The sequence below is a fragment of the Pongo pygmaeus genome, chromosome 6 (assembly GCF_028885625.2).
Source record: "Pongo pygmaeus isolate AG05252 chromosome 6, NHGRI_mPonPyg2-v2.0_pri, whole genome shotgun sequence".
Taxonomy (NCBI): Eukaryota; Metazoa; Chordata; class Mammalia; order Primates; family Hominidae; genus Pongo; species Pongo pygmaeus.
This window is the reverse complement of record NC_072379.2, coordinates 5,061,564-5,087,915: the sequence shown is the minus strand read 5'-3', so window position 1 is coordinate 5,087,915 and position 26,352 is coordinate 5,061,564. Positions and strand designations below refer to the sequence as shown.

The window sequence follows — 26,352 nt, the reverse complement described above, 5'->3', positions numbered from 1 at the left end:
GACGTGCCCAGCGTCCTGCCGACTGACTCAGACACCTCCGGACCTGGGTGTCTGGCTATTGATCAGGTACATGCCAAAGCACGCTTGCCTTCCAGGGCATCTCATCACAAATTAGGCCCCAGCTCTGGAATCTGGCCCAACGCACGCCCTCTCCCATGTATAGGAGCTGTGGGGACAACACAGGTTAATGGGAGCCCGACCAGGATCCCAGGAAATAAAGCGCGGAGGTTTGATACATTGGTGGGCACACTGTGGACAGCAGGCTGGCTGGACTGGGGCAGGTGGAGTGTTATGTGAGGTTTCAGTCACATGCCGTCGCCGAAGCCCCCGTCTCTTATATTCTTATGCTTCCTCTGGCTTCGCTTGCCAGGAGTAGGTGCTTGTATTCTACAGAGTCGTTTATATTTGAAATCCTGCATGGATGCGTTTGGTTCTCACCGCATCCTTCCTCCCTTCCGGAAACTGTACGCTCCCCTCCTTTGGAGAAGGTCACTTCTCCACTCCATGGGGTTCTAGTGGGGCTGCCAATCACAATGCGCTCACATCTCCACCCTGACCCCACCCCCCCAGCCCACCCAGCCACTGGAGGTGGGAAAGACCTAGGGCTTGTCAGAAGGCAGACCTTGAAGGAGAAGACCCTCCCAGTAGGGAGATCAGGAATATGCTCAAAATCCAGGCTCAGATGTCTTCAAAAGCCTGGAGAGATGTCACCCACCAGGCACTGTGGTCTTTGGCAACTCACGTGCGACAGATATAGACTAAAGAATGTTCTGCCCCATTCTCTTGTGGAAGACAGAGCAGGGGAGAGTAGAGCTCCTTCCAAATTCGAATTTCCCTTTCTCTTCTTCACGGCACGGGGTCTGACCATTGTGTTCCTCCATCAAGTGGAATTTGTGCTGCGGGGTAGACAGCGAAAGCTGCTGAGACAACCCTTTTTCCCCTTCTTTCTTTTTGTGAAAGGCAAAACTCCTCAAAGTCCTAAACTGTTAAGAGAGTTAGGTGCCCCAGGAGGAGAGGGGAGAAACGTGATGCCTTCAGGGCAGCAGCAGAAGCAATGGAAGGATGGATGAGGAACCCCGCAAACAGGAGAGAGCTCTGGAGTCTGTGAAGAGCAGGGAGCTGAGACCCAGCTCACCATGTTACAGGTTGTGTGTTGCTGGATCCAGCAGGTAACAGCTTGCTGGACTGAATGTTAAAGTCCCAAAAGTTTTACAAACTGGTTGACTTTACTTTTTAAATTGGCTTTATTGAGGTACAATTTACATACTTGGAAGCAGCTATGGTGGAAGTGTTTTTACACCATGGAAATCGGCACATGCTACAATCCAGGGCTTTCTCGCTGCCCCAAAGCCAGCTGCTAAACATTTACCAGCACACCACCGAACGAAAGAGTGACTTCTTCCAGTCATATCATCCACATATCGCTTCTTCCTTGGGGAGAATGAGTGACAGAAATGGGAGAGAGAGAGCCAGAAAGTGTGTTACAACAACACACCCCTGAAAATGGACTGGAGGTTCTTCATGGAAACAAAGAATGGAGATAGAGGGGCTCCCTCTACGTACCTACCTACCTACCTTCCTTTCTTCCTTCCTCTTTTTTTTCTTCATAATAATGACTATACTGAAGATTTCAGGAAATAATAGGAGGCATCAGAGTGGTGGTTGAGAGTAAGGCTTTGGAGTCAGACAGCATTCGGATTCCCAGGGCAGCTCTGCCACTCTCGAGCTGTGTGGTGTTGTATAAAGTAGAGCAAGGTCAGAGTGAGAAATATCGTGATGTGTATTTAGGGTAGAAGCCAGTCCACTCTGGTCATCTGAGCTCTGTTGAGGATCTTCATTGGCCACCAAGAGTCCTCTTTTCATCTTCTCTGAGCCACTGCAATGAATGAATGGTGGTAGGCGTCCACAAACTTGGTGCACAAAATGTGGATAGGATTTAGGTGATATCTTGACAGCTCAAGCAGAACCAGGTTTCAACAGTCCAAGAAGCTGTTGTCTCCCTCTTCTAGGCACATCTGAAAACGAAATGCCAAACGGGAGGTCCTGTCGCGAATGTTGGTCCTTCGGTTCTTTATGAGGGAGTGGGTAGATCCCATGGCCTGTCTGAATGTCAGTTTCCTCATCCATAGGGTAGAAATGAGAGGATAGCCTCATTATCTTTTGTGAATCCATATTAAAAGGCCCAGAACCGTTGCAAATTTGTTACTGAAACTTTCTGGAGTTCCCCAGTTGGATCCAATTAGGATCATTACTGAGGTGGTTGCCTCGGCTGAAAGAAAAATGCCACCGTTAACCTTTAATCATTCACAACAAACCCAAAGGAAAAGTCCTTGGCCTAGGTCCTAACAGGGCTATTAAAGCTCTTTTCCTATTCAGCTGCTTAGACTCGGGGTGAATAACCCGGTAATTTTCTACTGCTTCTCCCCACGGAATGTAAAGGACCAAGAGTGAACTTGTTTTCCTCTGGGGAGATACCTAGTAGTGGGATTGCTGGATCAAACGGTAGATCTATTTTTAGTTCTTTAAGGAATCTACATACCGTTTTCCACAGTGGTTGTACTAGTTTACATTCCCACCAACAGTGTGAAAGTGTTCCCTTTTCACCACATCCACACCAACATCTATTATTTTTTTATTTCTGATTATGGCCATTCTTGCAGGAGTAAGGTGGTATCGCATTGTGGTTTTGATTTGCATTTCCCTGATTATTAGTGATGTTGAGCATTTTTCCATATGCTTGTTGGCCATTTGTATATCTTCTTTTGAGAATTGTCTATTCATGTACTTATCCCACTTTTTGATGGAATTGCTTGTTTTGTTCTTGCTAATTTGTTTGAGTTCTGGATTCTGGATATTAGTCCTTTGTTGGATGTATAGATTGTGAAGATTTTTCTCCCACTCTGTGGGTTGTCTGTTAACTCTGCTGATTATTTATTTATTTTTTTTTGCTGTGCAGAAGCTTTTTAGTTTAATTAACTCTCATCTATTTATCTTCGTTTTTGTTGCATTTGCTTTTGAGTTCTTGGTCATGAAGTCTTTGCCTAGGCCAAAGTTTAGAAGGGTTTCTCCGATGTTATCTTCTAGAATTTTTATGCTTTCAGGTCTTAGATTTAAGTGTCTGATCCATCTTGAGTTGATTTTTGTGTAAGGTGAGAGATGAGGATCCAGTTTCATTCTTCTACATGTGGCTTGCCAATTATCCCAGCACCATTTGTTGAATAGGGTGTCCTTTCCCCACTTTAAGTTTTTGTTTACTTTGTCGATGATCTGTTGGCTGTATTATTTGGCTTTATTTCTGGGCTCTTTATTCTGTTCCATTGGTCTATTTTTATACCAGTGGTATACTTTGGAAAAAATTTTTATCATAATTACCAAAGTTGAAGTTACATATAACTTACAATTCAACAACCCCATTCATAGGAATATACCCAACAGAAATAGGTACACATGTTCTCTAAGAGACATATACATGAATGTTCATAGCAGCTCTATTTTTAATTATCTCAAACTAGAAACTGGCTTAAAGTCTGTCAACTTAAGAATGAATAAACAAAGAGTGGTATGCTCAAAAAATAAAAAAAAATATTGAACAAAGAGTAACAACAGCGACACATAACACTCTTTTTTTTTTTTTTTTTTTGAGATGGAGTCTTGCTTATCACCCAGGCTGGAATGTAGTGGTGCTATCTCAGCTCACTGCAACCTCCATCTGGGGTTCAAGTGATTCTCCTGCCTCAACCTCCTGAGTAGCTGGGATTATAGGCACGTGTGGCCATTCCCGGCTGATTTTTGTATTTTTAGTAGAGACAGGGTTTCACCATGTTGACCAGGCTGGTTTCGAACTCCTGGCCTCAGATGATCTGCCTGCCTAGGTGGATGGGATGCAGATGCAGTCCAGGCACAAAGAGGCTGACCTCGAGTACACAGGCACCCTCGATTGTTGGAGGACCATCTTCAGAGAGGAAAGGGGCAAAGCTTTCTTCAAGGGCGTGTGGTCCTCAGAAACAGGGACCTGCTGGTCCTGTAGGATGAGCTGAAGAAAATCACCTAAATGCATCTGTCTCCCCAGTAAAAGAAAAGAGTCTCATGAAGAATACTTTTCTCTCTCTCTCGACCCCCGCCTCTCTTTCTCTCTCTCTCCCCGCCTCCCGCCCACTCTCTCTCTCTCTTTCTTCTCCCAGGCTCAAGTGATCCTCTCACCTCAGCCTCCCGAGCAGCTGGGATTAGAGGCAGGTGCCACCAGCCTGGCTAATTTTTGTATTTCTTGTAGAGACGGGGTTTAGCCATGGACAGGCTTAAAATACTTAACTGGTACACATCACTGACCGAAAAATTCTAATCGTCTTTATCCTGGCCAGTTCGTGTCTGTAGAGGGTTGCGGAAGGCTCTAGAAAAGGAGCTTATTGTGATCACGTTTGACCATTGGCACTTGATGCCACGTATTGATCACTGAGAGGAAGGGGGAAATCATGACATCATTGTGGGCCCAAGCAGGAGTCAGCTCCACTACTCAGACCTAGAGTCCAGATACTTGTAGGACCTGAGTTGTGTTTAAGTATTTACTTAAAGCAAAAGAATCATGTCTCCTGTTTGTGCTTAAGTGCTAGCACCTCTTTTGCACAGTGGAATATTTGCAATTATGTTCTGTTGGGCACTCTGCTGCAAAATACTGAAAACAGGACATGGGGGGAGAAAACCATGTTGCTGAGTGGAACAAGCCAGTCTATAAGAATAAATATTGTGTAACTTCATTTATATAAAATTTAAATATAGCGATAGAGAGTAGGAGGATGGTTACCAGAGGCTGGCAAGGGTAGTGGAGGTGGTTGTGGGTGGTGGGCATGGTTAATGGGTACAAAAAAATAGAAAGAATAAGACCTAGTATTTGATAGCATGACAGAGTGATTATAGTCAATAATAATTTAATTGTACATTAAAAATAACTAAAATTATAAATGGGTTGTTTGTAACACAAAGGATAAATGCTTGAGGGGATGGATACCCCATTTTATATGATGTGATTGTTATGTGTAGCATGCCTGTATCAAAACATCTCATGTACCCCATAAATATATACACCTACTATGTACCTACAAAAACTAAAATTAAATTTTTTTACATTTAAATACAGGCGAAGAACAACTATTGTGTTTGGGGTTCCATGGTTATGAGATGAAACTATAAAGAAAAGCAAGGAAATAATTATCACTGAAATTAAGGTAATAATTACTTTGGAAAGAAAATAAGCAGTGATTGGGAGCCATCACCAGTGCGATTCCTGGAATATTGGCAATTTTGTATTTCTTGACCTGGGTGTTTTTTGTTTTGTTTTGTTTTGTTTTGAGACGGAGTCTCGCTCTGTCGCCCAGGCTGGAGTGCAGTGGAGCGATCTCGACTCACTGCAACCTCCACCTCCCGGGTTCAAGCAATTCTTCTGCCTCAGCCTCCCGAGTAGCTGGGACTACAGGTGCCCGCCACCACACCCGGCTAATTTTTTGTACTTTTAGTAGAGACGGGGTTTCACCATGTTAGTCAGGATGGTCTCGATCTCCTGACCTCGTGATCCACCCGCCTCGGCCTCCCAAAGTGCTGGGATTACAGGTGTGAGCCACTGCACCCGGCCAGACCTGCGTATTGTTTTGTGATATCTCATCAGACTGTTTTGTACACATTACTGCTTGCACATTAGACTGACCCAGGAAGAAGCAGAAAGATTGGATAAACCAATAACTAGAGAGGAAACTGAAATACTAGGTGAGACCTACTTTCCAAAAGGGAACAGATCCTATGACTTCTATGGCTAGGGTCTATCAGACTTTTAAGGAAGAAATATTTCCTACCTTATACAAATGTTACTGTGCTAGCATAACCCTATACCAGAGCTAAATGAGGAAAGCAAAAGAAATATAAAACATAGGCTAAGCTCATTTATTGAAAGATACCAGTGTTCTACATAGAATACTAGCAAATCGAATCTAGCAATTTATTAAATGAATAATAATCACCACCAAGTCAAGTGTATCTCAGGAACAAAAGGGTTTTCTAACACCAGAATATCTATAATGTAATCCACTAGAGATGTGAAATAAAGGAGGAAGACGATACAAACATTAACTTGGTTGATGCCGTAAAAGCATTTCTATGTGGTCTATCCATACAATGAGAAATTATTCGGTCATAACAAGGAATGATGTACTGACACATGATACAGCATAGAGGAAACTTGAAAACACGCTAAGTGAAATAAGCTAGACACAAAAGGTCATGTATAGTATGATTCCATTTCTATGAAATGTCCAGAATAGGCAGATGTATGGAGACATAATTGTTCTACACCAGCAATAACAAAAAAACTCCTCAACTCAGTGAGCTTCCAGAAATGCAGGCATGGTCCATTATTAGGAATGGTACCAGCTGGGCATGGTGGCTCATGCCTGTAATCCCAGCACTTTGGGAGGCCGAGGCGGGTGGATCACCTGAGGTCAGGAGTTCGAGACCAGCCTGGCCAACCTGGTGAAACCCTGTCTCTACTAAAAATGCAAAAATTAGCCAGGCACCTATGATCCCAGCTACTCGGGAGGCTGAGGCAGGAGAATCGCTTGAACCCGGGAGGCAGAGTTTGCAGTGAGCCAAGATCGAACTACTGCACCCCAGCCTGGGTGACAGAGTGAGACTCCTCAAAAAAAAAAAAAAAAAAAAAAGGAATTGTACCAATGTGCTACTATATTAACAGATCAAAGGAAAAAGTATAATCATCACGCTAGATACTGAAATGCCATTTAGCAAAATTGAACATTCATTCCTGATTTAACAAACAAACCAAAATCAAAACAAAAACGAGTCTTAGTATCTTAGAAATAGCTAGATTATTTTTGCCATTATAAAAATTCAGCATCGGTCAGGTGCGGTGGCTCAGGCCTGTAATCCCAGCACTTTGGGAGGCTGAGGTGGGCAGATCACGAGGTCAGGAGATCGAGACCATCCTGGTTATCATGGCGAAACCCTGTCTCTACTAAAAATACAAAAAATTAGCCGGGTGTGGTGGTGGCGGGCACCTGTAGTCCCAGCTACATGGGAGGCTGAGGCAGGAGAATGGCATGAACCCGGGAGGCGGAGCTTGCAGAGAGCCCAGATCGCGCCACTGCACTCCAGCCTGGGTGACAGAGCAAGACTGCATCTCAAAAACGAAAAAAAAAAAAAATCAGCATCATACTTTAATCTCCATTAAAGTAAGAAAGACGATATTATGCTTTTTCTTTTTTTGTTCTCACACTACACAGATGTATTTTTTTTAATAAAAATTTTAATAAAAAAATTAACGTGTACCATATGGCACTTTGAGGAAGTATGTGTTTTGTTTTGCTTTTTTGAGACAAAGTCTTGCTCTGTTACCCAGGCTGGAGTCCAATGGCATGATCTCGGCTCACTGCAACCTCCACCTCCTGGGTTCAAGCGATTGTCCTGCCTCAGCCTCCCAAGTAGCTGGGACTACAGGTGCCTGGCACCAGGCCTGGCTAATTTTTGTATTTTTAATAGAGACAGGGTCTCATCATGTTGGCCAGGCTGGTCTCGAACCTCTGACCTCAAGTGATCCACCCACCTTGGCCTCCCAAATTGCTGGGATTACAGGAATGAGCCACTGCTCCCAGCCAGAAGTATGTGCTTAAAAGACATGTAAGAAAATATTATGAAATCAAAAATGTTAATACGTTAACAACTACAAAATCTTTAGATTATAAGGAGACTCCAATTCCAAATTGTAGAATAAAGATTCTGGTTACAACCAGGATGGTTACTGTGGCTTACACTTTGGGGTGAACTGGGACGCTCTGAGCCATCCCAAAGTGATGGTGTGCCAACAAACGAACGATTTTATTATATAAGTAACACATATTCACTGTAGAAAAAGTAGAGACTAGCAAGAAGCAAAACAATAAAAAGGAAGCCCTGTAATCCCATGACCCCATTAGATAACCATTAGTAACTTTTTTCTTTCTTTTTTTGAGACAGTGTCTCACTCTGTCACCCAGGCTGGAGTGCAGTGGCACGATCTTGGCTCACTGAAGCCTAGACCTCTCAGGCTCAAGTGATCCTCCCACCTCAGCCTCTCAAGTAGCTGGGACCACAGTCGCACACCACCACGCTCGGCTAATTTTTTAATTTTTTTGTAGAAATAGTGGGCAGTCTCTCTATGTCACCCAGGCTGGTCTCAAATTCCTGGCCTCCAGTGATCCTCCTCCCTCAGCCTCCAAAAGCCCTAGAATTACAGGCCCATCAGTAACCTTTTAAAGTAAGATATTATACTTTAATAATGTTTTGGAAATCCTAACCAGTACGATTAAGTAAGAAAATAAAGAGTTAAAATTACCTCTTAAGGGAGGATTTATTAATTTAAATGGTATCAAATAATAACTAGAAACCTGACAAAAATAGGCCAAAAAGAAATGTTAGGAATCTGGGGGAGATTGCAAAAACAGCTACAATCTTTTGCAGTTCTCAGAAATGAAGTATATTTCTTCACACTAGGAGCTCAACCATGTGACTTTCTTTAGAACAATGGGACATTAGCAAACATGATGCAAGCAGAAACTTGAAAAGTGTTTGTGTGTTGGGACTTGCCCTTTTTTTACCATTTTAAGAGACTGAGCCCACTGCTCTGTGAATGAGCCTAGGTTAGCCCCGGCATGATGAGAAACACAGAGCCTCTTCATCCCTGTTGCTCCAGCTGACACAGAACCAACTACCGGACATCTGAAGGAAGCCACTCTCATCTATCAAGGCCAATTAAAGTGCCAGGTTTCTGCAGAAATAAACCGAGTTGGCCCAGACCAGAAGAACTGCCAGTTGACCCACAGAGTTGAGAAATAACGTTTCTTATTTTAAGACACTAAGTATTGGGTGGTTTGTTTTGCCAGAAAAGCTAACAGAAATTATAACACAATTTTAGTAGTTAGTTACTTTTTGTATAATTACTGTACAAAATGGCTAGTTAGAAAATACAATGAAAGAAAAGATCCCATTTAAATAGCAATACTATCATCGATTTATCTGAAAATAAACTTAACTAGAAATAGGCAGGACCATATAAAGAAAATATAAAATCTCTGTTAAGGGGTATTAATTCTTGCTAAATTTAATCTATCAACTCAATGTGATCCCAATAAAAATATTTAAAAATTTCTTTTCAACATTTTACAAGATAATATTGGGTTCATCTGTAGAAATAAACAAGAAAGAATAGCCAGGAAGAAAATCTCAACAGAAAGATATTAGGCGAGAGGAGGCAGTTAGATTAAATATTTAAATACATTTTGAAGTTACAAGAATTAAAACATTTAAGCTGGGTGGGGTGGCACGCACCTGTAGTCCCAGCTACTTGGAAGGCTGAGGCAGGAGGATGGGTTGAAGCCAGCCTGAGCAACATAGGAAGACTCCATCACTAAAATAAGTAAATAAGTGAAAAAAAACCTAGTTTGATTCTAGCAAAGATTTAGATAGATAATGGAATAAAATAGGAAATCCAGAAATAAACTAAAATGAGAATTTAGTAGATGATAATGGTGACATTTCTAATCCATGAGAGGAAAGATGAATTATTCAGAAAACAGTGTTGAGACTATGGCAGGACTATCTGGGAGAAAAAAAGAGTCAAGCTGTATAACTCCACTTCTTTCATCAAAGTAAATTCCATAAAGAGTATGATGTAAAATGTTAAAATGAAACTCTAAAAGTACTAGCAATAAAGAAGTCAGACACAAAAGGCCACATACTTTGATTCTATTTCTATGAAATGTCTTGGGAATCCATAGAGACAAAGATTAGTGGTTGCCAGGGACTCGGGGGACATGAAAATGGGAAGTGATCACTTAATGGGTGGAAGATTTCTTTTGGGGGTGATGAAAAAAATGTAAAATTAGATAATGGCAAGGATTGCACAACTGTGAATATACTGAAATCACTGAATTGCACACTTTAAAAGGGTACTTTTATATGTGAATTATGTTTTAATAACACTCTCACTAAAAAAAAAAAAAAAAAAAAAAAAAAAGGAAGCCAGAGGCGAAGGAGTCCATAGGAGGCTCTGACCCACATAGTGAGGTCGGGAAGGTTGTCTACAGAAGGAACAGGAGGACAGGGTCTGCCATGAAACGTCTACTGTTTCATGGCAGTAGATGTTCTACAGGTGAGAAAGGGGGCAGGGAAATTCACTCTCTTGGCTCTGATGACCCTGTGACTCTGTCTCTTTCCAGGACTTAAGAACTTTGCATGCACTGGACAATAATTTTGAATTTAAAGAATGGTTTCTGAGTAAAATAAATGCTAGAAGAAAACAAGGGTGAATTTATTTATAATATTGTTATGAAGACTTTGTAAGCAAGGCACAAAACTCAGACACCATATAGAAAATGATTGATGTTTGCTTAGAAATGAACAGTTTTATATTTAAAAACTACATACATATGATTATAGTTTTATAGTTACATTTTAAAAAAATTTTGTCTTTAGAGATATACACTGAAAATACTTGTGGATGAAATGATGTCTGGGATCTGCTTCAAAATAATTTTTTATTAAGAGACAGGGTGTCACTCTGTCACCCAGACTGGAGTACAGTGGTTCAATCATACCTCACTTAACCTCCAACTCTTGGGCTCAAGTGATCATCCCTCCTCAGCCTCCAGAGAAGCCAAGACTACAGGTGCACACCACCACATTCAGCTAATTTTTTTAGAGATGGGGTCTCACTATATTGCCCAGGCTGGTTCCAGCTCCTGGCTTCAAGTGACCCACCTACCTCTGCCTCCCAAGTGCTGGGATTACAAGTGTGAGTCACCATGCCTGGCCCTCAAAATAATTTGAGGTGTGGTAGAGATTAAACTTGGTAATGGGTACATAGAGTACTCTTTTCTCTACTTTTTTAATATATTTGATTTATATATTTTTATATTTTGGATTTTTCCATAATAAAATGTAAAAAATAGGTCAGGCACGGTGGCTCACACCTGTATCCCAGCAGTTTGGGAGGCCGAGGCAGGCAGATCATTTGAGGTCAGGAGTTCAATACCAGCCTGGCCAACATGGCAAAACCCTGTCTCTACTAAAAACACAAAAAAATGAGCCGTGGGTGGTGGCGCACACCTGTAATCCCAGCTACTCAGGAGGCTGAGGCAGGAGAACTGCTTGAACCCAGGAGGTGTAGGCTGTAGTGAGCTGAGATCGCACCACTGCACTCCAGCCTGGGTGACAGAGTGAGACCCCGTCTCAAAAAAATATATAAATAAAATAAAAAGTAAACAGCAAGAAGATCTATGTACGAAGTAAAAAGATAAACTGGGAACAGATATTTGCAACATAAGATATTCAAAGGGCTAATTTCTTAATATATTAAGAACACATACAAATTAATAAGAAAAAGACAGCCCAAGAGAAAACAGGGGGTAAACATAACAGGAGGAACAATAAAAAAAAAAAGTTGCCAATAAATCTGTAAAAGAGTGACCAGCCTTACTCATACATGCAGAGGAAAACAATAACCAGATTCCTCTTCCATGGAGTAAACTGGCAACATGAAGAGGCTAGATAGTAAGCAGGATTGGTGAGGGTGGGGGAAGTGCGGTTGGACCTACTTGCTGTGGTGGGAGTAAAGGTATCACCTTTTAGAAGGACAATTTCAGAATATCTGTCTGCAAATTTAAAATATATACCTCCATACAGTGAATATATTATTATTCAGCCTTAAAAGGAAGGAATTTCTGATACATGCTGTAACATGAATATTGAGGACATTATGCTAAGTGAAATCAGCCAGTCAGAAAAAGACAAATGATTCTGCTTTTACAAGGTAGCCAAAGTAGTCAAAATCATACAGATAGAAAACAGAATGGTGTTTGCTAGCAGGAGGGACACGGAGGGCAGTGGGGAGAATGGGGAGTTCATGTTGAATGAGCACAGAGTTTCAGTCCGAGATGAGGAAAAGAGTTCTGGACATGGCTGGTGGTGAGGGTTGCACAACAATATGAATGTACTTAAAACCACTCACCTGTACACTGAACAAATGATTCAGATAGTAATTTTTAGGTGTGTTTTGCCACAATTAAAAAAAAAAATTAAGCCAGGCACAGTGGCTCACTCCTGTAACCCCAGCACTTTTGGGAGGCTGAGGCGGGCAGATAACTTGAGGTCAGGAGTTCGAGAGCAGCCTGGCCAACATGGTGAAACCCTGTCTCTACTAAAAATACAAAAAAATTAGCCGGGTGTGGTGGCAGGCACCTGTAATCCCCGCTACTTGGGAGGCTGAGGCAGGAGAATTGCTTGAATCTGGGAGGCGGAGGTTGCAGTGAGCCAAGATCACACCACTGCACTCCAGCCTGGGTGACAGAGCAGGACTCTGTCTCAAAAAAAGAAAGAAAGAATGAGAGAGAGAGAGAGAGAGAAAGAGAAAGAAAACAAAGAAAGAAAAGAAAAGAAAACAAAAGAGAAGAAAGAAAGAAAGAAAGAAAGAAAAAGAAAGAAAGAGAAAGGACATACCCCTTGACCAAGTGATTCCACTGCCAAACATTTACCTTAGGTTACACAAGAAAAAAAAAGCCAAGTATGTTCATTTCTATAGCTCTAACATCAAAATCTTCAAACAACTTAAATGCCCATCAATGGTAAATTCACTAAATAATGATGTAATACCATATAGCACACTACTCCATAGAGATTTTGAAAAGGTGGTTTGAGCTCTGAGATATATTACTATGCAATCATGCTACAGAATGTGTACTGTACGACCCGTGTGTACACATTTCTAAAAGTGTGTGTGTTGTGTATGAATGTGATAAATTATGAGTAATTTCCATATAATCGTAACATACTTTTCTGCAGTCACAAATAAATTGTTAATAGTGGGAAGAGTATGGATGGTGGTAGTGATAGTAAGACTTTTTAAACCTTTTTGTAGTGCTTGGACTTTTTACTTTATTTGAATGTAATTATTTTTATTTATTTATTTAGAGACAGCCTTGCTCTGTCACCCAAGCTGGAGTGCAGTGGCTCCATAGCTCACTGTAGCCTCCAACTCCTGGGCTCAAGAGATCCTCCCGCCTCAGCCTCCTGGGCAGCTGGGACTATAGGCATGCTTCACCACATCTGGCATTTTTAATATTTTAAGTTTAAAAAAAAAAGTGACATTCTGTACTCATAGGCTGTGAGCTTTGTCATGGTTTACAAGACATATTTCTATTTGGATATTTTATCTAACTACTTTCTTTAAAAAAATTTACATTTCCTCATGCTGCCTTGTCTAAAATCATAATGTTAAACCTTATTTTTGTCTTTCTACACATTTCTTCAGTTTTCCCTCTCTCCTTCCATTCTCTCTGGGAGCTCACTTTCCTGACTAGCTTAACTGCCTGTGGCTGTTATACAGTGTTGGGATGTCTTTGGAATGGTTGCCTTCCTGCTGGGGTGACTAAATTCCCTGGAGGTCGCCATCTTCAGCCTTTTTGTAGCACTCCTTGCATCTGGTACATGCACAGCATGTGCTGAAAATTTTTTCTTGGTCATGATGGACCCTCTTCCCTTGAAAGCCTCAAAGCTGCAGTCTTGGATTCTTTGTTCCTGGCACCTCAACCTGCACCTCTTTTTTACCCCTCAGTTTTTAGGAGTATCAAGTCCAACTCAAGTGGTAAGCCTAAATTCGATTTTTTTTTTTTTTTTGAGACAGGGTCTCACTCTGTCATCTAGGCTGGAACACAGTGGCATGATCACAGCTCACTACAGCCTGGGTTCAAGCAATCCTCCCTTCTCAGTCTCCTGAGTAGCTGAGACTACAGGTTCACACCACCACGCCTGGCTTATTTCTTATTTTTTGTAGAATAAGGTCTCACTATGTTGCCAGGGCTGGTCTTGAACTCCTGGGCTCAAGTGATCCTCCCACCTCGGTCTCCAAAGTGCTGGGATTACAGGTGTGAGCCACCGCACCTGGCCCTAAGTTTCTTACTATGTGGGTGTCCTCTTAACTTTTCATATGTGCTTTCCACATCTTTGATCTTTTAACTACCTTCTCCAAGTGCACAAAATAGAGAAAAGAGCCCTGGAAGGTGGGGCCAGGAGACCAAAGTTTAACCCGGCTCTGCCACCAGTTTACTGAGTGGCTCTAGGCCCAGGTCCTCCTTTATGTCGTGAACATGAGCGCTAGACCCCGCCCCACACACTCCCACTGCCAGTGCTGGCGCTTGGCAAAGACCATCACACCCTCCTCTTTACCCATGATTCATACCTTCAGTTGTCCCCCCACTCACCGGAATCTTTCCTTCAATCCATCAGCCTTTTAAGATATTAGTCTATTTTCCAGGCTTTGTTGTTTAGCTCTTGTTCCACCTTTCCTGCCTTATCCTCTTATTTCCTTTTGATTCTTTCAATCAATATTCCAAAACATAAAAATAAACCTAGTTTCTTTCTACTTCTTCTTCCCCCTCTTCATTGAAATTACAACTCAAAACCACCACCCTCTTGAAGAGCTTTATGAATGAGTAGTTTTATCATCACCTTGAGAAGCAGAGACAAAGCTTGGTTAGCGCAGAAAGGACACCCACCTCAGAGTGACAAGGATCAGAATTGAATCCCCCTCATGACCGAGTCTCAGTTCCTTCATTTGCATAATGCATACAGTAATAGTTTACACCACCCCGCCCCACCTAGTCAGAGCCGACAATGCAGCTTGTCCCCAGCATCCCTTCCCTTCATAGGTGACACTCCTGCCCCCAGGCCCTCTGGTCATCCTTCTCTGCCGCCCTAGGCTCCCACTAGCTGCACCTCATGGCTCTCCCCACTCTGTTTCGGCTTCTCAATGAATCAAAGCTCCCTGTGGAGAAACAACAGGGAGATGTGGGGGAAGAGGCCAGCCAAGGAAAGGGAGGGAGTTGAAGGGCAGTTTTTTAGCTCCATTCTATACAAACCTGTAATTCCCACCCCCAACACACAAATACCTACTCTCTCTCCACATCCGTTTCCCTTTTTCTTTTAGCACTTAACACCGTCTGATATACTCAATGTTTTACTCATCCTGGTTTTTGTGTCTCCACCAGAATAGTAACAGAGCTGAGACTATCCTGGATCTCATCACAGCGGTGACTGGAACCTTTTCTTCTCCATCTCAAGTGACTTTTCTGTCCCTTGTTTCTCCAAACCACAGACCTCCTAGAACAGCAAAAGGTTCCACTTCCCCAGCACCATCACCCACCACATCCGCATCTCCTAAGGCACCTCATCACTTAACCTCTCAGAGCTCCCAGCAAAAAGACGTTTCTTCGCCAGGCTCCTATATTGACTTCCTGGCCCTAAATGTGTTTGTGGCCACTCCCGCTGGGCCCAGCAGCAGAGCTGGTGGTGAAGAGGATGCACTAAGTCAGCCCAGATCTGGATTCTGATCTCCAGCTGAGCTGTTAACCCCAGGCTGGCTCACCAGCTCCTGAAACTTTACGAGTTTGAGAAGCCCCACCTAAGCCAGTCCTCTCTGTTCCGTGGACCTTGACTGATTTTGAGAGGTAGATTTTATGTCCCTGGACCTCTTCCAGTTCAGGCTCTGAACTCCATAGGAGATTTCGTTTGATGACAGACTACGTTGGAAGATTTCATGAGGCTTTAATCATAACCTAATAATACTTTAATCATAACCTAATAATACCTTTAATCATAACCTAATAAAACAACACATCTGTCACTTGCGGAGACCCACAGGGACACACATTCTCTCCCTCTCACGTAGACTCTGAGGTAGGAGGTACACTGGCTAAGGAATAAAAAATACTCAGTGGCTGTGCAAGGCTCAGACCAGGCTCACAAGCCTCTTGGTTGAAAAGCAGCCCCGAGAGGAGGAGCAGAGGCCAGGCCAGCTTCACTGAGATCCTAGAGATTCTGACTGGGGCTGCCCAGAGTTGGGCATCCCTGGCTTTTGGCATTTGAGATCTAACCGGGACTGGTTGGTGCAAGTAGGGGATGAAGCTAAGGTGGTAGCTTGTCCTGTTCCAGGTTGCAAGGACAGAATGATGTTCCTGGCACATAAACTGTTCTCGGCAAAGATTTGTTTCATGAATTGAATGAATGGTGTGGGAGAGGGGAGGAAGAATTCTAGAGGACAGCCCCTGTGGCCTTCTAGCCCAGGATAGGGTAGCTAAGGGGGGCAGCCCCTGTAGCAATCATTTTACAGGTGGCCAGGGAGTGAGGTGGAAGTTTTGGGGCACCAGCTATACCAATGGCAGGGGGAAAAGAAAAGGTAGTCTTCTTTCCTCCCAAAGTGTCTTGTATGTAATTGGGGCTCTTGACCCTGCAGGACCCAGCCCTTCTCACCTTGTTCACTGTGAACTCCTTGGAGGCAGGCCTCTGCCCCACTCAGCACCATCCCTGGTGCCCGGCCCAGCACAGGCGTCCCACTCTTGCTGAGTGCATGGAGGCCACAGCAGCATCCTTAGCTTATCCTCGCCTGCCTTCTGCCAGCAGTCACTCTCCATCTCTGCCGGCTGGGTCTGATCCTGCTTCAAAGGACGCCGTTCACCTCTCCCTTCACTGGCGAAGCAGCCTCAGCCTTAGCCTTGGGGAAAAAGTTCTGTGCTAACTGTGTCGTGCGCCTGTTCTGAGGCAGCTGATACCCCTCTGAGAAAAGTAGACTCCGGGCCCTGTCCACCTGGTCAGGGTCGGGCTCACAGCAGCAGCTAGGGTGCAGCCATCAATAGCACACAAGCCGCAGAGCCAGGCCCAGAAAGAAGCAGCCGCCTCCCACAGGCAGCCACAGCTGCAGTGGAATCCCGCTGGGCAGCCAGGAGCTATGAGTCACCCAGGTGGCCACCAGGAGAATGCTGTCACTCAGGAGGAAGGCCAAGTGGATGGTGGCCCGGCCTCAGGTGTGGCCCTCAGCCACACTGAACCAGGAGAAATAGAGGATGGTGGCCACTGTCACCCGGTACAGCCACTCGGAGCTGGGGTCCGGCATGAAGTCTGTGCCCTGAAGCCAGACCCAGAGCAGCAGTACCAGCCACAGGCCCAGGCAGTGCAGGGCTACATAGCTGGGGAAGAGGGCTGAGAACACGGCCACAGCCAGGACTCAGGGCCACAGCAGCAGCAGGGCCACGGCTAGGACTCAGGGCCACAGCAGCAGCAGGTTCCACAGGAAGTAGATCATGGAGGAGCCCAGGCCCAGGAGGGGCTTGGAGGGGAGGCAGGTGTGCAAGGCCTGGTGGTAGTCGAGCAGTGCCCACGAGATGCCCAGGAAGGACGTGCAGATGCCAACCCCTGCAAGGAGTAGGAGGGAACAGTGACTCCTGGAGCCAGCCTGCTTGGCACTCCCCAGAGGTCACGGGTACCGTGGGGGCCCTCCCAGCAACCCTGGGGTAGGTATTAGAATCCTCGTCTGTTGAAGGAAAATCTGAAGCTGGAGAAGACCCAATGAGTTCCCATAACCAAAAACAAAGCTACGACTCCTAATATGGAACCTGCCCCTCACCAAAGTGCTTTGCTGCATAGGTGCTATATCCAGGTGGTATTTGTCAAAGATGAGAGGGTGTGACTTGTGGCCCACCCAGCACTCAGCACCCCCTGGGCCTTGGCTGTACCCTGGGCGTCTTCCAGGGCCCCATAACCCTTTCTTTCTGGGAAGAACACAAGCCTTTCTTGTGTCTGAAAATCAACAGTCTCAGTTCCGTCTTTCTTAGTCTCAAAAAGGGAGTAGAAAATCCTATGGGGTGGCAACAGGCTCTCGCTAAAGCTGCCCTCAGGGCCAGGAGAGATGTCCCTGCTGTGTGGACAGAAGGTCTCCCCACTCCCCTCCCCTCCCCTCCAAGACCAAAGGCCATTGGACTGACCCCTAGTCTTGATTTTCCAAGATCCAGAAGTTTACAACAGGGGTCGGTCCTAGGGTCCTATCCCACCTCCTGGTTGTCCATCCTGGAGCAGAAGCACAAGGGCCTCCAGAGAGGGATGCAAGTGGCACCGGCACATCTCCTGACTGCTTCCTCCTGTCCCCGTCCACCGCAGTCATTCAACAGATGTTTACTGGGAACCTATTAGGCACCCAGAACCCACTCCTAGCCTGGAAACAGATCTGTGCCTGTTACCCTCACCCAGGTCTCAGCAGGGCTGATGTTCCTCCAGTTTCCCCAGCATGCCACCTTCCATGACCTTGACAAGCTCTGCCCAGGCTGTTAGGTCGCCAGAAGCACATGCCCCACTTCCCCGGCCTACTCCTCCATTACCCCGCAGGCCCCAGCCTGAAGAGCCCCTGGTGTCACCCACCCCGACCCTATGCCACCCACTCAGCTGTGTCAGGTATCCCTGTAACATGCCACCCACCTCTGTCTGGAGTCTCATCACACAGTAATTATCTATTTCCTTATCTCTGAGCTCCTCAAGGGTAGAAAACAGATTCTGCTCACTTGGGATCCCCCAGCAGCCCAGTACCTGGCACATAACAGCAGCGAAAGAGATGTTTGCTAAGTAAAAAGTAGGGAAAATCTGTTTCGCCACCCTCCCCCTGCCACACATGCAGTGCAGACTGTCTGCACTTCGCCCTGGTTCTAGATATCCCCCACCCTCAACAGACAAAAACATGTGCCTAGTGAGTGCCCAGTGACCCAGAGCAAGTCTCTCACCTTTCTGCACCTCTTTAAAAATGGAGATCAATATAGCACAAACCTACAGGGCTGCTGTGAACATGAGCAATGATGACTATAAGCGCTTCCCACCGGCCCTGGCTAATAGCTGGCACCTGGCTAATAGTGGCAGCCGCTATTATTGTTTTTTCAATCAATATATAGACTCAGACTAGCAAGATGAAAGGGCCCTTGGAGATCAAGTCCAACCTCCATCTTCCACAGGAAGGCTCTCCGGGTCACACAGCAAGTGACGGCAGAATGAGGACTGGTTCCTTGAGAGGCTATGGCATTTATGGCAGCGGTGAAGGAAGGCAAAGGGGAAGGCTTGGACCCTGAATCGGATGTGAGTGGGGGCCCTGTTTAGCTTGGCCACTGTCTGGGTCTGTGAAAATGGGCAAGTCACCTTCCTTTTATGGGCAAAAACCCTCCCAAAGCTCCTCACTATAAACTTCACCCATGCTTAGGGGGCCCTGTGAGCCTCTGCCACCTGCCTCTCCCTTTTCCAGTCACTCAACATGCTGTACAGTAGCTACTTGTTTTAGTTTATCATCCTGGCAGGGCAGGGGCTGGGTTCATCTTGTTCACTGCTGTGTCCTCGGCACAGTAACAGGCACAAAAGAGATGTACAATGAAAACCTGACTGGATGAAGGCATTCAATATATTGTTTGTTTCTTTTTTAAAAATTTGAAGAGATGAGGTCTCACTATGTTACCCAAGATGGTCTCCAACTCTGACCTCACGCAACCTGTGCACCTCCCAATGTATTAAATTGTTTCTTAACAAAAAAGTTACCTACTCTGTATCAGGCACCTTACACACTTTATTATCTTCAAAATTATAAAAGTCACAATTAAGACTTGTGGGCCAGGCACAGTGGCCGACACCTATAATCCCAGCACCTTAGGAGGCTGAGATAGGTGGTTACTTGAGCTCAGGAGTTCAAGACCAGCCTGGGTAACAAAGTGGGACCTCGTCTCTACCAAAAAAAAAGAAAAGAAAAGAAAAGAAAAATTAGCCAGCATGGTGACACACGCCTGTAGTCCCAGCTACTCAGGAGGCTGAGACAGGAGGATCACTTCAGCCTGGGAGGTCAAGGCTGCAGTGAGCAATGATCAGGCCACTGTACTCCACTATGGGCAATGACAGAGTGAGACTGTACCAGGAAGTTATGTACCAGGAAATGGGCTTTCTTTGCATCACCTCACTTAATCCTTTCATCAACCTTATGAGGCAGGAGGATTTATGTCCATTTTTCAGATGAGAACAAACATACTCAGAGAGGTCAAGGCATTTGTCCAAACTCAAACAGCTGCAGAGTGACTTTAGGTTTCAAGCCAGATCTGCCTGACTAAAGCCTGTTCTCCTGTTTTCTAAGCAGCCTTTATAAAAGAATAAAAACAGTTCTGACATTTGAGAGAGACTCCCCAAGCCACGACAGGGGGGCCAGCCACTGGCCTTCACTCACACTGGTAGTACTCAGCCTGGCCGCTCTGCAGCATGATGGCCAGCACCAGCGTGAGCTGTGGTGCCGTCTCCAAGAAGGTCTCAAAGAGCCGCAGCATGCTGATGTCCAGGGGGAGGAAGTCGGCGTAGGCCAAGTCAAACTCAGAGGGCTCCTCCTGCTGCCACACCAGCAGCCCCTGCCGCAGCTCCTGCATGCACCTAGGCAGCACACACAGATGCCCAGGAGGCCAGGTTAGTGTCCTGTGAATTCCTCAGCCTCCCACCCATCTAATGAATGCACACAGGCTCCAACCTGGCTCCTCACATCCATGCTATGGGGCCTTCGGCGATGTCCTAACCTCACTGAACTTGTTTGATCTGTAAAACAGGGATCGAGGCCAGGCGCGGTGGCTCACACCTATAATCCCAGCACTTTGGCAGGCCGAGGTGGGTCGATCACAATGTCAGGAGATCAAGACCATCCTGGCTAACACGGTGAAGCCCCGCCTCTACTAAAAATACAAAAAATTGGCTGGCTGTGGTGGTGCATGCCTGTAGTCCCAGCTACTCAGGAGGCTGAGTCAGGAGGATCTCTTGAACCTGCAAGGCGGAGGTTACAGTGAGCCGAGATCTTGCCACTGCACTCCAGCCTGGCGACAGAACGAGACTCCATCTCAAAAAAATAAAAGGTGGGGGGATTGATACACCTTCTACTCCTGCTGGCTAAGCACTGTCCCAAGCTCATCACAAACCTTGTCCTGTTTACTACTCACAAGAGCCTATTTTACAGATGCAGAAACAGGATCAAGAAGCTAATAAGGTCTGGGTGCAGTGGCTCATGCCTGTAATCCCAACACTTTGACAGGGCAAGGCAACAAGATCACTGGAGGCCAGGAGTTTGAGACCACCCTGGACAACACAGCAACCCCATCTCTACAAAGAATTTTTTAAAATTAGTTGGGCCTGGTGGTACGAGCTTGTAGTCCAAGCTACTCCGGAGGCTGATGCAGGAGGACTGCCTGAGCCCAGTCAGTTCAAGGCCACTGTGAGCCATGATTGTGCCACTGTACTCCAGCCCAGGCAACAGAGACCCTGCCTTTTTTTTTTTTTCTGAGACAGAGTCTGCTTCTGTCACCTGTTGCCCAGGCTAGAGTACAGTGGCACAAACTCGGCTCACTGCAACTTCCACCTCCCAGGTTCAAGCGATTCTCCTGCCTCAGCCTCCGGAGTAGCTGGGATCACAGACATGCGCCACCACACCTAGCTAATTTTTGTATTTTTAGTAGAGATGAGCTTTTGCCATTTTCAGCAGGCTGGTCTCGAACTCCCGACCTCAAGTGATCCGCCCACCTCAGCCTCCCAGACTGCTATGATTACAGGCATGAGCCACCAAGCCTGACCAGACCCTGCCTCTTTAAAACAAACAAAAAATTATAACCAGCTAATAAGTACTGGAATGAGGATTTGGATCCAAACCTGAATTGGAAAGGCATGTTATAAAGTTGCCTGAGGCAGTAGTTCTCAAACTTCAGTGTGCCCATGATCTCCTGGGGTCCTGTGGGCAAGAGGACACTTGCCTCTTGGGCACTTCTGGTCACAGGCCAGATGGGATCAGACTCTGCCTTACCCCGGCCACACAGGGGAGGGGCTGGAGGAGGGTTAGATTGGAAGGAGGAATCCCATGTAAGAGGCTGGCCCTGAGTGGTTAAGGATGGAGATTGGGGCAGAGTTAAGAAAGTCCAGAGGTTGGACAGGCAGGCCTGGGGTACCCACTGGCATGAAGAGTAAGTGGAGGATGCACCAAGGACCCTCCACCCAGAACTTTGCTCTCAGTTGCCTATTGGGAGGGAATCCCATTCACTCATCACAAGCTCATTGACCAGACATGTACTGTCACTTCCCCTGGAAGGACCCAATAACATACTGAAGAGCAGGCAGGCAGGGTGGGCTTGTCTGTTCTTGGTAATCTCTTGATTTTAACATTTATTATCTGGTTCCTAATACATTTTATTTTGATTCTCCTTTTCTCTTGCTCATTCTCACATATTTTTAAAACCAAACTTTTTCTTCAGAAAACAAGTTTTTGGGGCCAGGCGCAGTGGCTCATGCCTGTAATCCCAGCACTTTAGGAGGCCGAGGAGGGCGCATCATCTGAGGTCAGGAGTTCGAGACCAACCTGTGGAACATGGTGAAACCCCCCCAGGCGTGATGGCACACACCTGTAATTAATCCCAGCTACTTGAGAGGCTGAGGCAGGAGAATCGCTTGAGCTTGGGAAGCGGACTCCGTCTCAAAATTTGAAAAAAAAAAATACAAAAAAACAAAACCAGTTTTTGGTATTATGGGAACAGAAAAGCACATGGTTAGAGAGTAAGCTTTGAAGCCAGATTCCCAGCTCGGCTACTCGCTAGCTGTGTAACATCTGCCAAGTTACTTAACCTCTCTGTGCTTCAGTTTTTTCTATAAAATGATAACAATGACACATATATCTCATAAGGCTATCTGAAACATAAATGAAATAATCCATTAAAGCACTTAGAAAAGTGACTGGTACATATTAAGTGCTCAATAAATGTTAATTACTATAATTATCAATGCTACAAATTAAAAAAAATTTTCACCCTCTATTATTTCTTTCATCTTTACTCAGTTCTTTTTGTAGTTTATCATGTTAAAGTAGTAAGATTTATTTTCAGTCCTTTCTTTCTATTTATTTACTTTTTTTGAAACGGAGCCTCGCTCTGTTGCCCAGGCTGGAGTACAGTGGCGCGATCTCGGCTCACTGCAAGCACCGCCTCCTGGGTTCACGCCATTCTCTTGCCTAAGCCTCCCGAGTAGCTGGACTACAGGCGCCCGCCACCACGCCCGGCTAATTTTTTGTATTTTTAGTAGAGACGGGGTTTCACAGTGTTAGCCAGGATGGTATCAATCTCCTGACCTCGTGATCTGCCCACCTCGGCCTCCCAAAGTGCTGGGATTACAGGCGTGAGCCACCATGCCCAGCCTCAGTCCTTTATTTTTAAAAATAAATGCAATTAAGTCTACAAACTTCCCTCTAATGTATTTTCCTGCATGACCATAAAAAGGACAGAGGAGGGAGAACCCCGTCTCACTGTTTGAGTCAAGCAATTATAGCTCAAAGAGCAGTGCTTAGATGGAAAACAAACTGAAAAGGAGAAAAATGGGATGCCTGGAACACATGAGGGATTCTTAGCCTGTGTCCTTATAAAAAGCTGTTAAAAAAGGCTAAATGTGAGTCATAAACATTAAACTACTAACGTAAATCAAGTGTATTTTCTATCTTATACTTCCAGGGTCCTTAAAGATTATCTGATAAGTAAAATTAAAGAATCAGCATCTAAATTAAAGTGCTATACCTAAAACAAGGGACTGAATCAAATAAAATGAAGTTAACGGCAAAATGTGAGATGCAGCAAAACTGAGAGACGTTTATGACCTGACAGCAATGTGGGCGAAAAGAGCAAGGCTGAATGTGAGCAGACCTCATGTGGAGTATGATGTGCAGTCTTCTATACCCCAACTTTCAAAAAGACCCTGACAAGCTAGAGAAGGGCACACAGGGAAGAGGAGAAGGGCAGTCAGGTTGACGAAGGGGCAACAGCCAGAATCTCTCTCCACAGGCAAGAACTACAACCATGGCAGGACATTTCAGGAAGTACATGCTGACAAATATAAAGGAAGAACTGTCTAAAACACAGAGCTGACCAACAAGGGAGTCAACTATCTTGCAAAGTAGCACTTTCTCCACCACTGAAGTCAGAAACAAACGCTGTATGGCTATGTACAAGGATGCCTGTTCTGAACTCTGGGTAAATTTGGCTGAATGAAAAACCACCTGCACATTGTCCCTAGTTCTACATTCTGCCACAGGCCAGGGCGAATGTCATGTCAGCAGAGCACTGCTCCACAGACTGGCTTAGGAATCTCAGGAGTCAGAGCCTAAGGGATTTTCCTTTAGATCCTGAAAAGTTCATAGTAAATACAAATACTTTCCAGCTTTATAGTTACCTGAGTTTCCACTTAGTCATACCTGAAATCAAGTGTGGTAATTAAGTACACATGTAACAGAAAGGATGACCTCTAGAAAAGTTGTAGTAAACTCCTTTACTGGGTGGAAGCAACTCAGACAAAATCTGAGTTGTTATAAAACTCAAGTTTACATTTTTGGGGATCAGACCTGAAGTAACCTCTTTAAAAGGGTTTTCAGCAGTTATTTCATCAATAAGAATGACAGAATTTTGGAGAAACGTGGCTATTAGCCATTCTCTCAGTTGCATAAGTGACCCTCTGCAGTGAGCTCTTATTCACAAGTGTGGGTAGTTTTTACCTAATAACACAGCCAATTCTCATCAAATCTTCAAGACCAGTTTTTTCCCCCAAGCTTAACAGCACACTCAAATACCTTCTCACACATGAATTTTCTAACACCACACAAAATTTTCCTATCATGGTTTATCTTAAGTAGGAAGAAGGAAGCCAACAAGTGCAGCCACTTTCTAAAAATTTTTCTGTGCTGAGAAAATACTTCTTGTCAGTCACTCCTTGGACTGGTCTGGCCAGATGCTCAGCAGACACCTGTAGCACGGCTTCCTTCACTGACTGTGAAGAAGAAAAGGTACAGTGTTGCAGCTACACACTGCCAGCAACACAGTTTGCATTACCTTGTTCAAACTTGAAATCAATTTAAGAATACTGATTCATTTCTTTTCTCTTCTTCCTTTTTCCACTGGTTTCTGGTGATAGCTCCTGCCATTTTTTAATGGCATCAGAAAAGGCCTAAAAATTGAGAAAGGGAAAGGTTACTTCTGTAAATGGAAAATAAGAATACACGAGACAGGCAACCCCCAAACGCCATTTTAACACAGTTTCAGCTTTCTTCCCAGCATGGCTAACAATTGGTAGTGGCAGCTGGGTGCGGTGGCTCAAGCCTGTAATCCCAACACTTTGGGAGGCCAAGGCGGATGGATCCTTTGAGATCAGGAGTTCGAGACCAGCCTGGCCAACATGGTGAAACCCTGCCTATACTAAAAATACAAAAATTAGCCAGGCATGGTGGTGCACGCCTGTAATCCCAGCTACTCAGGAGGCTGAGGCAGGAGAATGGCTTGAACCTGGGAGGCGGAGGTTGCAGTGAGCCAAGATTGCACCACTGCACTCCAGCCTGGGCAAGAGTGAGACTATGTCTCAAAAAAAAAAAAAAAAAAAAGGAATAGGCAGTGGTAAAATAAATAGGCAGCATTTCTTTATTTTCATTTTCTCTGACTTTCATAAACTGGTATAGTGGTGGAAGCAAAACACTTACTGATAAAGAGTAGCTAAGGAAAAGAAAAACTGCTGGCTGGGTGCAGCGGCTCACACCTGTAATCCTAGCACTGTAGGAGGCTGAGGGGGGTGGATCGCTTGAGCTTAGGTGTTCAAGGCTTGCCTGGGCAACATGGGGACATCCCACCTCTACTAAAAATACAAAAAAATAGCTGGGCGTTGTGGTCCACAGCTGTGGTCCCAGGTACTCGGAGGCTAAGATAGGACAATCACTTGAGCCTGAGAGGCAGGGTTGCAGTGAGCCATGATTGCGCCACTGCACTCCATCCTGGGTAACACATCCTGTCTCAAACAAAACAAAACTGTCCAAGCTGTCCTTGAATAAATACAGGTTAAATTACATGACAATGGGCTGGTGAGTCCCATTCTGTAGGCAAATCTTCCATGTTGTTTGTCTGGTCAATGCTCCTCTTTACTCTCCCCTAACCTGCTTCCCCCACGCTCTTCTCTGCGTGCACCTATATCCACCCCACCCTTCGACAGGATGCTGGAGTTCAAAATCCTTCCACTGGTGAGGATCCCTTTTCTTTCCTACCTTCAGCTTCTCCCTGTTAGATTTTCCTTATCAGGATTTAAATGTGTTCAAGTCAGGGCGGGGGCGGCGGCTCATGCCTGTAATCCCAGCACTTTGGGAGGCCGAGGCAGGTGGACCACCTGAGGTCAGGAGTTCGAGACCAGCCTGGACAACATGGCAAAACCCCGTCTCTACTAAAAATACAAAAAATTAGCTGGACGTGGTGGCATGCGCCTGTAATCCCAGCTACTTGGGAGGCTGAGGCAGGAGAAATCGGTGAACCTGGAAACCGGAGGTTGCAGTGAGCTGAGATCGCGCCACTGCACTCCAGCCTAGGTGACGGAGCGTGACTCTGTCTAAAAAAAAAACCAAAAGTGCTCAAGTCTTTGCCATCCTAAAAACAGGACGGAGAAGGGGTA

At 45.1% G+C, this 26,352-nt stretch overlaps 1 pseudogene; it reads right to left on the bottom strand.

The window, feature by feature from the left end:
* Nucleotides 1-1,225: 1,225 nt before the first annotated feature.
* On the bottom strand, nt 1,226-21,617 carry LOC129040823 (XK-related protein 8-like; annotated as a pseudogene).
* Nucleotides 21,618-26,352: the final 4,735 nt, after the last annotated feature.